The sequence below is a fragment of the Trachymyrmex septentrionalis genome, unplaced genomic scaffold (genome assembly GCF_001594115.1).
Source record: "Trachymyrmex septentrionalis isolate Tsep2-gDNA-1 unplaced genomic scaffold, Tsep1.0 scaffold59, whole genome shotgun sequence".
In the NCBI taxonomy this organism is placed as follows: domain Eukaryota; kingdom Metazoa; phylum Arthropoda; class Insecta; order Hymenoptera; family Formicidae; genus Trachymyrmex; species Trachymyrmex septentrionalis.
Genome location: NW_017305767.1, coordinates 505,273 through 506,066, shown reverse-complemented (window position 1 = coordinate 506,066; position 794 = coordinate 505,273).

Sequence of the window (794 nt, the reverse complement as noted above, 5' to 3'; positions counted from 1 at the left end):
GTTGAGTTCCCTATTGATCCTTTCATTGCGTAGCTCCTAAGAGATCTTCGATCACCAGCGCCGTTCGGATCCCGGCGTTAAACTGTAGGCCCCATGATTAATAGACAGCCTTCTTATTCCTACAATCTTTATTAATTTCTAGGAAAATAATAAAATACATACGTATGTATCTTCTTCTGAAGATTGTTTTATTCTTTTTCTTATTATTTTTCGTATATATACGAACAAAGAAGAAATATAAGAGATGGGAAACACATCTCCACGCTCGGTTACGAGCAAAAGGAGAGAGAAACAGAAGTCGCACATAGTAACGATTCTTTTACACGAAGATGTTTTCTATTACAAATATAACGAATGAATCGAATTTGTCGGGAACGAAACTTTTATCGAATCTGTATTTGTCATCTATGTATATCATCATGCATGCAACTGACGTTTACTATATTTTGATATGATTCAAACGTAGGTTATTCTATTATATTCTATAACTAACTGTATAAATATATATAATTAAATTAAAAATATAACTTTTTGACAGTTCTTTAAAATAATAATAATTTATTGCATAAAGATATGGGTAACATGACAAATAAGTGCAAAGAGTATGAATGAAAATAACTCATTTATCATACGTTTTAACTATAATATAAATCCTTTATCTAATATAAAATTTTTAATTGTAATTTATTTAACCGAAATTATTATCTCATTTCTTCTTATCGATCCTGTAAACGATCCTATTTCTACATTCCAATTAAAATCACTATTATTTACAATATATTGTATATTTTTAA